At 39.1% G+C, this 16,079-nt stretch overlaps 1 long non-coding RNA gene across 26 annotated transcripts in view; it reads left to right on the forward strand.

The window, feature by feature from the left end:
• LOC144306781 (uncharacterized) overlaps positions 1 to 16,079 on the forward strand; it is a 350,851-nt gene that overhangs the window by 283,596 nt on the left and 51,176 nt on the right. For 2 of the 26 annotated variants that reach the window (XR_013373855.1, XR_013373860.1), the window contains exons 7-8: positions 3,770 to 3,937; positions 9,613 to 9,696. The exons of 22 other annotated variants lie outside the window; for them this stretch is intronic. This is a non-coding gene — a long non-coding RNA (uncharacterized LOC144306781). The remainder of the gene's footprint in view (positions 1 to 3,769; positions 3,938 to 9,612; positions 9,697 to 16,079) is intronic. 2 more of the 26 variants (XR_013373856.1, XR_013373862.1) reach the window with 1 other exon arrangement.

Below are 16,079 nucleotides of genomic sequence, written 5' to 3' on the forward strand. Positions count from 1 at the left end.
TGGTCTGTCTGACAGTTGATGTTTATGCTCATTTTCTTGGTGTGGCTCTTCATAGTTCCTCCTTCATTGTTAAAAGCCTGGTGGTTTAGGAAACAAATCATATGTTCATCCTTACAGTGAACCATACTTGGGGAGATATTTTCTTTTTTTTTTTTTCTCTCCCACTAAATATAAACAAAAATTATGTAGTCTGGTTTACAGTTATCTTGAAATCTGAGGGACACCTGTTTTAGATGATTCTGACCCTAAGATCTGAGAAGTCAAGGGAAGAATGTTAAAGAACTCAATATTTGATGACACCGTTGAGTTGCTGATTTTTATAAATCCTGGATCCTACCCCCCCGCCCCCGGACTTGTATGAATCAACAAACGGTATTCTTGTGTATGACAGCTTAACCTGTTACTCTTTTACTTGAGACCAGATGACCCTAGTGATATATATCCCCATGAAGAAGTTCTAACCTCTTTCTATAACAAATCTCCATGTGATTCATATAAATCTCCATGTGATACGTGCATGTCAGATAAGATACGTTTTCTTTCCTTTTTTTTTTTTTTTTAAAGATTTTATTTATTTATTCTGAGACAGAGACAGAGAGAGAGAGAGAGAGGCAAAGACACAGGCAGAGGGAGAAGCAGGCTCCACGCAGGGAGCCCGATGTGGGACTCAATCCCGGGACTCCAGGATCACACCCTGGGCTGAAGGCAGGCGCTAAACCGCTGAGCCACCCAGGGAAGGATACATTTTCTTTGGAATATTCATGCCCTTGTAAGAACTTAGCTAGTTCTATAGAAAGCACTGTATTTTCCCGAAAGAAACAATTTCCTATCATTAAAGACAAATGGAAAACTCCTAAAGCAATACTCCTCAAACTTCACTGTGCATAAGAATATGAAAATCTTATTAAAACGCAGATTCTGATCAGTAGGTCTGGGTGGGGTCTGAGAGTTTGCATTTTTAAAGAGCTCCCAGATAAAGTTAATGCTGCCTGCACCACTGACCACACTCAGTCTAACAAGGTCCTAGAGGACTTGCAGTTTTAAAATATTAATATCATTTAATAATCTCTGTGGATTTTAGCCTCCTAAATTAAGAATTATTTGGCCTCCTGGTTTCCTTTCAATTCACAAAATCTGTTTAGCTATGTTTCTAGTAGATAATTTCCCAAGGCTGTCCAAAATAGACAGATGTTTGATGGCAGGCCTGGAAGATACATGGGAGACATTATTAGTTGGAATAAATATTCCTGTTTGTTTAGGATATAAAAGAATATTGACTTTTTTTCCTGAAAAAAAGAATTTGAAAGACTCTCATTCTGACTTTTTGCTTGTTGGACAATAGAGTGTAGTATAAACTAGTGGGCTGATCCCTCTCCTCAGACTGGATTCTGGATGACAATGAGACCCTGTCACATCATTTCACCGTGCTGAGGGTCTTTTTCTTATCCTTAACCATGTTGAAGTCAGATCATTTCCAAATTGCATTTCAGAACTAAATCTCTGCAAACACAATAAACAACTTTCTGTCGGTGGTTTCTAAACCATTTGAGACCATGACCGTTGTGGCAAGACCAGCTCTTTAACCATGGAATGGTCCCTTCAGTCCTCTGGCTTCAATGTCTGCAGCCCAAACCAGTGTGGATGCACCTAATTCCCAATGATTGGCTTGTGAAGCCGGGAGGTTTCTTGTGTCAGCAAGACCAGTGATCCCCAAATTCCAGTATGCATCAGATGCACCCTGAGGCTTGTTAAAACAGGATTTCCTGGGTCCCGCCCTCAGGGTGTCTGATTCATTAAATCTGGGGTAGGGCCTGAGAATTTGCATTTTAAGTCCTCAGGTAATCCTGATGCTCCTGGTCCGTGGACCACTGAGCAAGGCTGTAAGCCGCAATGGAAAACCTCAAGTTCTTCCTCTCTTCACAACTCCTCTATAAATGCTCAGGGTTCCATAGGTGGGGGCCTGTGTGTGTCCTGGAAGCCCCCACGCTGTCTCTCTTGGGGGCTGCATCATGGGTCAATTGTGTAGGCCCATGCCTCTTGTTCAGTGGATTTTCAAGTAATTTTCAAGGACACAACTTTTAAAAACAGAAAGAAGTATCACAATGAACATGCAAATTACTTGCAATTCTCCCACAAGGGGTAAGAAAATATTACATGTTGATGTATTTTCTCTCGGTTTTTCTTTTCTTTTTGGAATTATGCTATTTATGTCATCTGGACCCCTGGTTAGTTTTCTTTCCTCTTCACACTACAGCACGATTGCATTCTAATTTATTTGAAATCATGATATTAAATTGTTTCATAATACTTTGACGTAATTATTGGTATGGTTTAACTATGTTTCTCTCCTATTATGGAATATCCGTTTCAGATTTTTCATAATTTTAAATGCCCAAATGGCATACAGCTTTACCCATAACTGTGATGACTTTCTTAAGATGTCACTTAAGATGAAAGTGAAGTTACTGGCCCAAATTTGAGTGTTTTTAAAGTTGGTAACTCCTGCTGAATAGTTTTCCACGTGGGCACCACCAAAATATTCTTCCCTGCATAATACAGGAGAAATCTTTCATTTCTCACTCCCAGTGAGTTTTCTCTTAAAAATCTTTGCCAGTTTTAATAGTGAAATTTTGCTTGTCTTTATTGCTTTAAATTTATATATCCTTGGTTTTCCTAAAATGTAAACCTTTTTGTTTGTTTCTTGGGCATTTCTATTTTTATTACTTTGATTGTCAGTTTCTATATATCTGTTTTTGAAAAAAGATTTCATTTATCTTTTCAGGCTGTATATGCCTTCTGAGGAAAAAATAGAATTAACATTAAACAAAAAGAGAAAAAACACTCCTAATCCAACAATACAAAATTAACCACTCTTAACATGCTGCCAGACATTTTTCTTTGCATATGTGTATACATTTGTCTGCATTCATTCATATATTTTGCTTACAAACATAAGCAATATTTTTAGGAGTTGTTTGCCAAAGTGACGTTACACTTTACATACAGTTTATATTCTATCTAAATGTTAAAAACATATTATAAACATATTTTAATTTTTTAACGATTTATTTATATCAGAGAGAGAGAGAGCATGAGTAGGGGGGGAGAGAAGGAGGGGTAGAGGGAGAGAGAAGCAGGCTCCCCAATGCAGGGAGCCAGCCCTTCATGAGACAGGGTCCCAGGACCCTGAGATCATGACCTGAGCCAAAGGCAGATGCTTAACCTACTGAGCCACCCAGGTGCTCCAAACATTTTAATTTTTAAAAAATATAACTAAAATATCATTTCAATGTACTGAATATAATTTAATGTTTTATATACATACTATGCCAAACCCATTCTCTGTTTAAATCATCATTTATAATGGGAACATGTTAATTATGATTAGGAAAAAGTTCTAGAAATAGAATTTTTGCACATATACACATATATTTATTTTTCACTTGATTATAAGTAGGATTTTCTAAAATTTAATGTTACAGGAAAGATATGCTACTCTATATTACTAATATTAAGTTCTTAAAAACAGATTATAGTTAGCATACTGCTGCGTGATTTACTTTTTATCTTTCCACTTATCATATATTGGACAACGTTCCCATCGATGTACTCATTATATCTCCATTTAATAGTGGCTGCCTGCTATTCCGTCTTATGGATGAACTAAAGTTTAATTTAACACTTCCTCTACTGAGAGTTGTTGAAACTGTTATCACATCTTCTCCCTTATGTATCTATGCACATTTATGAATATTTCTTTTTTTTAAAGATTTTATTTATTTATTCATGAGAGACACACAGAGAGAAGTAGAGACACCAGTGGAGGGAGAAGCAGAGTCCCTGCAGGAAGCCGGATGTGGGACTCAATCCCAGGACCCTGGGATCATGACCTGAGCCAAAGGCAGATGCTCAACCACTGAGCCACCCAGGCATCCCTGTGAGTATTTCTTTTAGAGAAACAGATAGAAGAGGGGGAATGATCAGTCATAAACATTTTAAACAGTAAATGCATATTTCCAAACTGTCCTTCAGAAAGTTTTACAAGTATGTTCATGTTAATAGTGTATTAGAATGCCCGTTTTCACATGATGTATGGACACTTAAAAGCTCTGACTCTGTTGCTCAATGATTTGTTTTTGTTTTTTTAAGATTTTATTTATTTATTCATGAGAGACACACAGAGAGAGAGAGAGAGAGAGAGGCAGAGATGCAGGCAGAGGGAGAAGCAGGCTCCATGCAGGAAGCCTGATGTGGGACTCGATCCTGGGTTTCCAGGATCAGGCCCTGGGCCAAAAGAAACGCGCTAAACCGCTGAGCTGCCTGGGCTGCCCTTGCTCAACGATTTGAATCAAACTTAGGAAATTTGAATCAGCCTAGGTTCCCTTTACCAATACAACAATGAAGAAAAGAAAATAACAGAAGGAAGCCGAAAAGAACATTAAAAGATGAAAAAAGGAAAACTTTGCCATTTTTTTCTTTCATAATTATAAACTTAATATTTCTGCAATTTTGATTAGTAGTAAAAATGATTATGTTTCATTTTACATGTAACTCCTACACAGAAAAATACTATGGAAATAATATTGCATATTTTATTTCTGAGTAACTGATCCATTAACAGTTACCCTTTGCCCGTCTTCCTCCTGAAGTGCTGGTGTCATTCTTACAGATTTAAAGGAGCTCTTTGAAGCTTAATGTCTTTAAATCACTAGTATTGCAGCCTGTGATAGACTCCTAACAAGTAAAAAAATATATATATTTTTACACATATATTAGAGTAGATATTTACTAATAAATTATTTCTAAAATAGCTGATTGAGACACACTTTGAAGTGAGCCTTTTGGTCCATCTTTCATGTCAGCAATGCGTTCCCAATAAATAGGAGCCACAGAGGTGTTCTGAAGCTTCAGAGAAAGAGAGTAGCAAGATACAGAATGCAGTGATCAAAAAGCGTGGGGCAAACTCTTTTAAAAACAGAACACATTGAGATGATTCAGTGCAAGGTAGGGTGTTAGAATAGGTTATATTAGTTGCTTCCTCTTGCTGATCCATTCTTTTAGCTAATCATATCTTGACTGCCCAGCATGTAACAAGAGCCATGCTAGTCACTCATACACCATGAAAGTGTAAAGATATTAGATGACTTGCCCCAGAGTGGCATGGATCTTAACAGTGTAATGACATCTAATTAATGAAATGCTGTTTAGGGTTCAGATCAGCTGTGATAAGGCCTGGCTAACAGAAGGATTACTCCGTTTGATGCTAACTGGTCCTGTTGTTTTCTTTCTTTCTTTCTCTTTCTTTCTTTCTTTCTTTCTTTCTTTCTTTCTTTCTTTCTTTCTTTCTTTCTTTCTTCTTTCTTTCTTTCTTTCTTTCTTTCTTTCTTTCTTTCTTTCTTTCTTTTTTTAAAAAAATTGTTTTTATGTATTCATGAGAGACATACAGAGAGAGGCAGAGACATAGGCAGAGGGAGAAGCAGGCTCCCCAAGGGGAACCCAATGCGGGACTCAATCCCAGGACCCTGGGATCATGACCTGAGCCGAAGGCAGATATGCAACAACTGAGCCACCCAGGCGTCTCCCTCCATATTTCAAAGAACAGAAAAATACATTATGTATTCATGGCCTTCAAAGTTCTTAAAGACCATGGTAGTGTCATATAATTAAGTGTAAGTACTGTTTAAAGGAAGACTAAAATAACACATCAGGCTAGTGGTCACGATTGGCTTTGGCCTACCAAGTTTTGGGGATAGTGTGTGATCCCTGTTGTATGAGATAAATTCACGTTGCAAACATTAACTTCAGATGGAAGTTGTCACATGTGCTCCTTTGTTCCTGTTACATTAGCATTTATGAAGAATTGGATCACATGTTCATTTGGAAAACAAAACAAGACAAACCCCAGTAAATTTGTTAAATAAAATTAAGTCATCTGAATTATGAACACTCTAATATTTTCCCTTTGATGTTTATGTGTTTGAGACCTGAAGTATAGTATTTATTTGCAATGGTTCTTTATTTTGAAAAATATATCTACTGTTTGCCATCCTTTGAAATTTCAAAAGGCCAATCACAAATTATAATTTATCAGATGAAATAACATGGGGATATTTGACAAAAATCAGTGGATTTGATGACCTTTGATGAAGCCTGCAGCTATGAGATAATATAGAAAAAATATCTCTGGGAAAAAACCCAGTGGACGAGTTCAGAAAATAGCGCTCAACATTCAAGCAGATACATTTTATTTTTTAAATGGATGTCAATGCTTTAGAGAAGTCTTGTTTGCAAAAGCAGATTCTTTTTAAGGTGAAATGATAAATTAAAGACTTCAGAAATTCATCATCACACATTTTCTCTGGAACCAACAAACAGAAATAGTCTATTTTCTTTCATTAAAATTGATTTGATTTTAATTTTGACAGTCACTGGAAGTTAATCTATCATCTTTACTTTTGACTGGGAAGCAAGAAAATGGGTTCTGTGAATAGGATTTTTCTATGATTTGGGTGGTTGTCATTACTAGAAGGATTTTTGCAAATAATAGATGCCGAACTTGGCTTGACTCCTCATTTCCAGCCCTCTTTGCTTCTTTTGTATCGAATTGCTAATAACTAGCTTCATCTTTTGTCACCAAAACAGAATGGCTTTTTTGTTTGCCCACAGAACTGTATTGCTCAGTGTTGGGCAATGAGTTATCACAAGATGATAATCCACTTCTCTGGAAACAGGTCTGTGAATCCACAAGCACTTCCACAAATAACAGACTGCAAGCTTTTGAGCAGACACTTTTATACCCCTTTTGAAAGCTGTTTATTAAATCTAGGGAGAAACTGGCTGACTGGGAGAAAGCTACACCAAAATAGGCCTAGTTCCCTGATGGCAGAAACGTTTTCTCCTGCCTCGGAGGGAATGGTCCATGAGAAACCTGATAACTCGTATGCATTTTAGACAGCCTGTCCATACACGTATGGTTCCTTCCCGAGCCTTCTCTCATATTAAGGAAAGGATTTACAGAGCAACAGTGTAGGATCTTAAAAACAGAACTGATTAACGACAGATACTTTGTGTTCTAATTTGATGTCCCCACAAGGAAGTCATTTACCAAAAAATGCAGGATAATCATTTTTTATGTTTCCTTTGTCACTTGGGATGTCTATGCATTTACTTACTTGGATCTGTCGGGGGAGCAGAACCACTGTGAGTTATGGGATAAGGGATTCATTACAGGAATTAAGGCTTCCACAGCGTGGTGTGTTGGGAGATGGGCTGGTGCTAGGGATCAGGGTGGTGGGGGGTAGTCAGAGGTTCAGTAAGTCAGAAGCCAAGCACAGTGGATGGTGAAGGGGAAGATCTTGGAGGCTTTGGGGAGCTGGGCCTCTATGTAGAGGCTGCCTCTGTGGATTCACTGCCACCAATTTGGTCAACGGTAGGGTCAGTTTGTAAAGAGTTGCTAGAAGCAGCGTGGAGGAGAGTGAGGATAACCTGGTACCTGCTGGCATCTCTGCATCTTCTGTCCTCCCTTCTAATCATGACAACCTTCATTCAGAGAGTAGTGATGCTGCTTCACTTGTGCTTCCAGATCACATGGGCATTCCTCCCTGGGCTTTAACTCAGAACCACACAGGAAGGGCATTCTAGGAAATGAAGTTCCAGCTTATCCAAGTTGACTTATTGTAAACTCATGAGTATTTAACAGAGAGAACAGAGAAATTCTATAGGAAAGTTATCTCTCTACCCTGTATTATTATCTGTATACCAAAAAAGAATATCTTGCAAAGATTTATCTTAGAAAGAAATATGGTTAAGGTTGTATAATATTTTTAATAGCTTTTAAAGAATACATTGCCTGAAATCTTTTAGCTTTCAACCTTGTATATCGTGCTTCCTCATTGATGGATGGCGCTCAAAATATCAAAAACTATAGTGAAATAAATACTTCCAGGCCAAATTTTCATGTGGGTGATTCTGAGTAGACTGTATTACATGCTCCAAGACATCTCTTCTTCTAGGGGCCTCCTACATAAAGAAACATGATTTCTCAAGGTTGGACATGTCTCTTTCATATACTACAATTTTACAGAATCACCAGTTTTTAAAAGATGAGGAAAGAAGATATTTTTTCTAAGTTCTAATTCATCAAGCAAAAAAGGAGACACCCTGTTTGAATGTATTTTCCATCAATTTTAAACTAGAAAATAAATATGTTTTCAATGTAAATATGCAACAAATAAAAATTTCCCATATTGGGATCCCTGGGTGGCGCAGCGGTTTGATGCCTGCCTTTGGCCTAGGGCGCGATCCTGGAGACCCGGGATCGAATCCCACATCGGGCTCCCGGTGCATGGAGCCTGCTTCTCCCTCTGCCTGTGTCTCTGCCTCTCTCTCTCTCTCTCTCTCTGTGACTATCATAAATAAATAAAAATTTAAAAAAAATTTCCCATATTATGCTAGGTCAGTTTTTGCTGACTTATGAGAAATATTGAGCACTATTTGTGAGTACCGTCTACTGAATTTATTCAGTATATATTCCCATTGGAGGAGAGTGGTGGTTCTAGGTACAGCATGGTGATTGACAAATATAATTTTTCTGGCTCAGCCATTCTGAGAGCATTTTGCACCCCAGAGACAAAATTACTGTGTAACTAAGCTTTCTGTAACGCTTTGCGGCTACAGCAACATTTTCTAGGCCCCTTACTAATTATAATAGAAGAAACACACCTTATTTTACAAAAGCAAAGAGACAGCTCTCTCTCATTCCCTAATGCTAAGTTGCGGTGATGTCTGACTCATCACGACCTTGGAGCTTTTGGAGTGAGGTTCATCAGCTACAGTGGTGATAACCGTCTAGCTTCTTCTCACCTACCCAAACATGCTGATGGCACTTCAGACAGTGAGGGAAGCATCCTGGTGCAGCCCAGCCTTCTTGGGAGACTCCTGTAGCCCAAGGCAGCAGCAGCAGGACCCTGACCTGGCCCGCCAGAGCTATGCACAGAAGTCTGATGCATGACTCACAGACCCCTAGGGGATCCCTAGAAACACATTAGGAAATATATATATATATATATATATATATATATATTTAATGATATATATTAAATATATATTTAATGATATATATATTTAATAATATATATATATATCATTAAATATCGCCTTCCTTAAGGAAAGGAAAGCTCATAGGCACTGAGATCTGCGGATAAATTTAGTCATGGGTTGGTGATGTTTGAGATCTTTGGTTCCATTTCTAGTCTTCTGCATCTTGTTTCAGGAGCCATGAGTATGTATCCCCCTCAGCACATGCTGTTCCTATCCTGTGCTGCCAGGGTAGAGCAGAGCTCTCTCCTACCTGTGCTCTGGGGGTTATTCTGTATGTTAGTAAATTGAACACCAATAAAAAATAAATTAAAAAAAAAAAAACAAAAACAAGAGTGTGAAAGCACAGATAGATTGCCACGGTGGGCAGATTCACTTGCGTGAAGGTATCTTGGGTCAAATTCAAAAGCACTCTCCTTTTAGGTTGTGCATACATGAGTTGTTCCTAATGTGATGCAAGTTGCCCACCCAAACAGAAGCTGAGCAACTCTTTGTCTTCCTTCTTGATGTTGGCAGGTTTCTTCTGGGTCATCTCAGATGCAGTGATTAGTCACAAAGTCATGGTCATCACTACTCCCAGGAGGCTTTGGGGGGCTATGTGTAAGTAAGAATCTTGGCTGCCCACACTGATATTTAAGAATCCCCCTGGATTTCATCTCACCCTCTCCCAAAGTTAGAAATGACATATCTAAACATCCCTAAAGTCTCATTTTCTCCATGAAATCTTTCACCATGAAAAATTCTCAATTCCAGTGACTCTAATCACTTGATGAACCCTCTTATCTTTTTTTGCTGTTTCATCTTCTGAATTCCTTATGGGGTGAGCCAACATAAAGTGCTCCTTGATGGGATGTTTGAATGGAAACAGATGCAGACTCAGGTTTGCACGCCAACACAGAAAAGTAGCATCCACACTTGTTACGATCCAATTTGAAAATTTCAGTTAATTAATTTTGGCCTAAATAACTCCAACAATGTGGAAAATTCATTATGCAGTTTATCAGAAGAGATACATATGCTACTCCTTAGGAACATTCCTTAAAATTTTCGTTTTTCTCTTAACTATTAAATCTCAGAGTAACCTTTCATATCTTTACACTAGAATGCAAGTAGAAGAACACTATGGCAGATTAGAGCTAAAGTACTTATCCAGAACAGACGTTTTTGAATCTTTATAAGACTGTGTAATTCCCAGTGGAATTAATTTTTTTCATGGTTTTGTATGAAATTAGATGAAAGCATGGTTTGAAAGTGAAGGTGATCCCTAGATCTGGAAAGTCGTGCCTAGATTTATGGCATTGAGATAGTTCTTATAAAATTTGTTTTAAATGATATGTTATTTTAATGTTATTGTAGGTGATTTAATGTTATTATAAAGGATTTAAGAGTAGGAATTCTTGTTGAGTTGTTAGATATTCCCAAATATCAGGACTCAGGTGGCTCAGTGGTTGAGCGTCTGCCTTCGACTCAGGGCAGGATCCCAGGGTTCTGGGATGGAGTCCCACTCTGGGCCCCCCATAGGGAGCCTGCTTCTCTCTCTGCCTATGTCTCTGCCACTCTCTCTCTGTGTCTCTCATGAGTAAATACATGAAATATTTTTTTTAAAAGATATTTCCAAATATCTGTACTGAGTGGTTGGATTTTTGTATAATAGGTCTGTATAAAGCAGGGAACTCTCTCTCTCTCTAACACACACACACACACACACACACACACAAACACACACATACACATTGCCTCAGTGTGCACATATTCACTCTGCACTTGGCCCAAACCATACAAGCAAGAGAAGCTGAAATGACACTTTCCTGAGGAGAATTATAAGTTTATAATCATTGTGAATGTGGTTTCCATGGATTTTTTTGTATTTTCTACCTTGATGAGGGAAGAAAGGAGGATGCTAGACAAATTTGAGAAAATTCAAGACAGCTTTTATAAAATTACAATCCATGAAAAAGAAAACAAAGAGTCAGTATGTTTACTATGAAGACAGTGATCACAGGTAAATCCCCATGGGGACCATGGAAACCAACCTGAGACCTGGATGGGGGGTGGGGGGAAAGGCAGCACAGAGCAGATGCTTGATAAGAAAGAAAGGGAAGTCTGGAGTAAGAAGGCATCAAAGGATAATGTAAATATATTGATTCTTTGGGGGAGAGACTCACATCCTATCAATTACAAATAAGCATGCTAAAGAAAAAGGATCAAGGATGGTGGTCTACACCTGTTATTCCCCAGATAACCTGCTTGCGAGACAGAGGCTCTCCAAATATCAAATGACTTCATTTCCATAAAAGTTATTACACTTTATTTTTAAATACTTATATCATATGATAAGGCTCAATTTTTTTCCATGAAGAAATAAATGTCTTCAAAAGTGTTCTGATGTGATTTCCAAAGTCTGTGATGGGTTTCTCATTTCAGTTAAAAATGGGGGATTTCTGGAAAGTAAAAAAAAAAATGCTAGTGATAATATAGCACATATTCACACATTCTAATTACCAAATTATTCCCTTCGTTGCCACTGAATAGACTGGAACTTATTTTTCCCATTGATACTGGTTTCAAATAGAAAACTTCAGGCAGTATTGCTCAACATGGGCTTTTAAAACACATAATTCATGAGTACCCGGGAAGGGAACTTTGACCTCTGTGAGGAGGGATTTGCAGATGGCAATATTGTGATCGATGATATTTCATGTGCTGCGTTGTTTAAATATAATGATTATACAAGGCAAGGGTGGTCTATAGCAATGCAATAGTCTCAGCGGCAATTCATGTTCCGTAGCATATGCTATAATCTCTTCCCGTCCCTACCCTCTCCCCTGATAATCATGTGTCTGGGTAAGACACACCACAGTCCCTCCTGGGACTGGACCTTGATGAGTAGTGACAGAGGGCCGAGGGGAGGCTGGGATTTAGGACTGGACAAGTGTGAGGTCAGGAGAAACGGCGGGTAAAGGACAAAGCTGATAAGCAGCCGTGACAACAGGTGACAGTGATGAGCACTCAGCTGTGCCTGTATGGGGAACAGAAGGCATCTGGCACTACTCTTTGAACGACCTCTCTGCTTTAATCTCCCTAATGGAATTTCCACATGCCTATGTGCAGCTTTCTCCCTAAATTCATGCTGTTGGAATAGCCTTGTTTGGGTTTCTTTCTCCTCCCATTTTCCTACTGCCAGATGATGATTTTCATTACCTGCCCCTAACTCACCTCTGAGATCCTGGATTGACCCTAAGGATCCCATTCCCCACCCAAGAACCTCTCATCCTATACTCAAAGCATCCCTCTTGTGCACATTTGTCTCATTTTCCTGTGCCAGGCTGGCTGAGAAGTCTGCACTTACAAAAATATTATGATAAGGCTAAGAGGTGAATCAGCTCTCAAGAAGACAATTAGATGAGTATCAAGGAGACAGAAAGGGCCAAGTCAAGGCAATTAGACAGAGAACACCCCGCACAAGTCAGGAGTTAGGTAATCTACACGTTCTGAGGTTAGGAACATGATAGGAGAATATAAGCATTCTTCAGCAAACATTTATTAAACATTTACAGTGTTCCAGGCAACTTGATTATCAAGTCTGATCAGTTAATGATTGTTTATATGCTTTTTGCAAGGGCAGGAATTAATTCAGGGCATTAACAATCCAAAGCCCAACTATGCAGACAGGTAGTATAAGCATGCCTGCATGAAGAAGAAATGCTAATTAGATTAAGGGAATAGTCTAGAAGTAGCCTTAGGACTGCAATTCCTCACTTCTGACCTACAAAGCAAGGCTGGCTACATTGAGCACAGTATGGATGGACTCAGGGCTCTGTACCTTTAAAAGGTACATTCCAAGTGGTTCTAATGTGCAGCCAAATTTTGAATTACTGATTTAGCAAACCATATTGATTCATACAACAGACATTTGTTAAACATTTGCTACAAGTTTACATGCAAGGATAAATTAGAAAAGAATCCTGTTCCCAATGTACTTTATAGTCTAATAATACACAAATGTCTTTAAAGTAGGCTGAAATTTAAATGGCGTAAAATAGATATAGATAGAATTGAGAAAAAGAAGAATTTACTGATGAAGTTTCTGGGAAAGCATTAGATGGTAGAAAGAGCATTTGAGCTGGAGTTTGAAAAATGATTCACATTGAAGTTATTTTAATACAAAGACAATCCATGTGTACTTTTTAAAAAATATTTTATTTATTTATTTATTCATGAGAGACACACAGAGAGAGGCAGAGACACAGGCAGGGGGAGAAGCAGAAAACCTGATGGGAAACTCGATCCCAGGACTCCAGTATCACGACTTAAGCTAAAGGCAGATGCTCAACCACTGAGCCACACAGGCATCCCCCAAGCATACTTTTTAAAAAAAGATTTTTTATTATTTGGCAGGGAGAGAGAGCACAAGTTGGGGGAGTAACAAGCAGAGGAAGAGGGAGAAACAGGCTCCCTGATGAGCAGGGAGCCCAATGTGGGGCTGGATCCCAAGCCCTGGGATCATGACCTGAGCCGAAGGCAGATGCTTAACCTGAGCCACCCAGGTGCCCTAATGTGTACTTTTGCAAGTTTATATAATACATACATTCACACACAGAATAGCTCCCTGATCCACAGATAACCCACATGTATACATAGGTGTGTATTTCCAGACTCTCCCTTAATATAAATATGAGTATAGATATAAACATAGGTATAATTAAAAAGATACATACATAATTGGATATGTTTAGTTTTACGAAAACAGAACCAACTTGTATTGGATGGTTTATGACTTAATTTTTTTTTCAGCAAACATACATGGATTTCATTCATTTACTGTGGCATCGTTTTTTTTGTTGCCTGAATACTATCTTGTAGATAGATGTATGATGATTTATTCAACTAATCCTATAATGTTGGTAATTTGGGGTTGTTGTCTTTTTCTTTTCTGTTATGTTTTATGCTGAAATAAAATCCTTAAAATGAATTCATTTCCTTGATGATAAATGTCTAGAAGTGGAATTTTTAAGTCAATGCATGTGCATATTTTTAACAGATCTGTAGAAGGCTGAGCTATATCCCAGGGGTGGAATAATGTAGACAGTAGCCAAGGCATAGGAAAGTCTGGGCCACTAGGGATAGAGTATAATGGGTATGATGTTTTGCCTGAAGAACCTAGGGTAAAAGGGGATGTCCTGGTCCATTCCAGCTGCTATAACAAGAATACCAAAAGCTGAGTGACTGACAAACAACAGACTTTTATTTGTCACCTTTCTGGAGGCTGGGAGGTCCAGGATCAATGCGCCCACAGCAGATTCAGTAGCTGGTGAAAGGCCCCTCCTGGGTTCCTAGCTGGCAGCTCCCAGTGTCCTCACCTAGTGGAAGGGACAAGAGAGCTTTCTGGGGTCTCTTTCATAGGGCACTAATCCTGTTCATGAGGGCTCTACCCTCATGACCTGATCACCTCCCAAAGGCCCCATCTCCAAATATCATGTCATTGAAGGTTCAAACTTCAACACACACATTATGAGGTGGGGGGTTGGGAGGAGACACATTTAGTCCGAAGTTTATTTACTCCCCTGAGTAACAAAAGATAAAGAAGTATGGCTGAAAAGTTGGGCTAGGACCAGAATTTGTAGTCTTCAATGGTTGATCAAAGAATGTAGGCATATCAGCTTTCGGTGTTCAGTGGCTTGTGTGTGTGTGTGTGTGTGTGTGTGTGTGTGTGTGTTCAGTGGCTTTTAATCTGAGACGATGGATAGTCTCTGCACAGTCCCTTCCCTCAGAATGGCTAAGGATTTGGGATAATTCCAGAGTTTTTGACACTATTGCTTCAATGCTTTATATTGTGGAAAAGTCTCGTAAATGCTTTAGGTAAACAAGACTATCGAGCTTTCATATACTATCAATGCTTGACTAAATGGCCTCAAATAGTGGCTGCTCTCAATATGACAGTGAGGTACTCATGTCCAGGAAGTCAGCAGAAAGTGGCTGTCATTCCACTAGTCCTTCTACTTCCAGCTCAACCTCCATGGCGGGCTGACAGTGACTTACTTCAATGGAAAAAGGAACTCCCCATCATGTTCTTCTTTTCTCATGTGCCCTGAAAGAGCCTTCCAAAAATGGCAGCACAAGAAAGCTTCTTAAACCATAACAGGAAGGAAAAGGAAAATCCACGGGGATGGTTAGAGTGGCCGTTTTCATCTGGGAAGAAGTTTCATTATCCTTCTTGTAATGTCCTCTCACACTGGGAAGTCATTATTATTCTGGCATTCCTCCTGACGTTTTTATGACTTTGTTTTAATACATGGTTCATTATTTGTTTTGGAACAGCCCTCAAAACAATGCCCCCAAATGCCACTTTAGTGTCACCAATGAGATGCTTCCTCACTCATGCCCTCAATCCTTACTTCCCTACTTTGATCTTGGATGAGGGTAGAAAACTCTGTGAGAGCCCTTGAGGGCCATGACGTTGACATGCCTCTTCTTTGGACGGTTAGGCAAATTATCTCTGCATAGAGATTTGTATTGTGCCCGCCCCCACCCCCACTCTCCATAGGGGAAAAATAGGATGTTTCCCCCTCAACTTAAAAAAAAAAGACTGTTAAATTCAATTAAGTAATAACTACCAGAGGCAGAAGCAGGCCACTAAAAGGCATTTCTTTCTCTCTGAGTGCTTTTCCTTTCCAGCAGCAGAAGGGCTTCTGTGCAGCTAAGAGTCACATGTTTGATTGACTCGCTCCCAAGCTGATGTTCACACTGCTGTATTCATCTTGCTCCGATGACTGTGACATGCCACCCGGACGCGGCGAGGCTGACAGGGGATGTGAGGGAGACCAGACAGATGACAACGTCTCCGTTCTTCAGAGCCAATGCAGGATGATCTGTCACCTGATGATAGGCCACAGCCTGTCATTTATTTACTTACAGCTTTAATGTGGGTAAAATGAGCAGGAGAGGGGGGAAATGTGACAAGAGGGAAAGAGAAAGTGAGTGGT

The sequence above is a fragment of the Canis aureus genome, chromosome 37 (genome assembly GCF_053574225.1).
Source record: "Canis aureus isolate CA01 chromosome 37, VMU_Caureus_v.1.0, whole genome shotgun sequence".
Classification (NCBI taxonomy): domain Eukaryota; kingdom Metazoa; phylum Chordata; class Mammalia; order Carnivora; family Canidae; genus Canis; species Canis aureus.